Source organism: Chaetura pelagica, unplaced genomic scaffold, assembly GCF_000747805.2.
Source record: "Chaetura pelagica isolate M959 unplaced genomic scaffold, ChaPel_1.0 scaffold436, whole genome shotgun sequence".
Taxonomy (NCBI): Eukaryota; Metazoa; Chordata; class Aves; order Apodiformes; family Apodidae; genus Chaetura; species Chaetura pelagica.
Genome location: NW_009953651.1, coordinates 3,199,517 through 3,199,780, shown reverse-complemented (window position 1 = coordinate 3,199,780; position 264 = coordinate 3,199,517). Strand labels below are relative to the sequence as shown.

The 264-nt window shown below is 62.9% G+C and overlaps 1 protein-coding gene across 1 annotated transcript in view; it reads right to left on the bottom strand.

The window, feature by feature from the left end:
• Positions 1–264, bottom strand: part of CRTAC1 (cartilage acidic protein 1) — a 21,661-nt gene that overhangs the window by 13,081 nt on the left and 8,316 nt on the right.

The following is a 264-nucleotide window of genomic DNA, read 5'->3' as shown; positions in this document are numbered from 1 at the left end:
CGGCACCTCCTCAGCACCCACCCACCCGGTACCCAACTCCATGGGGACCAGGGGATCCCTGCCGTGAGGCTGGATGCTCTCATGGCTCCACGGGACCAGGTGCTGCTACCATGTGCTGAGCAAGAGCTCTTCAAAGACCATGGTGAAAAGCACCCTTGGAGTGTGGCCATACTCCATTGCCTCCAGGAGCTCTGTTGTCCCCAGGCTCAGGGTGCTGGCACAGGGCACCCTGCTCCCCCAGCACCCCTGATGTGCTGAGTCCCC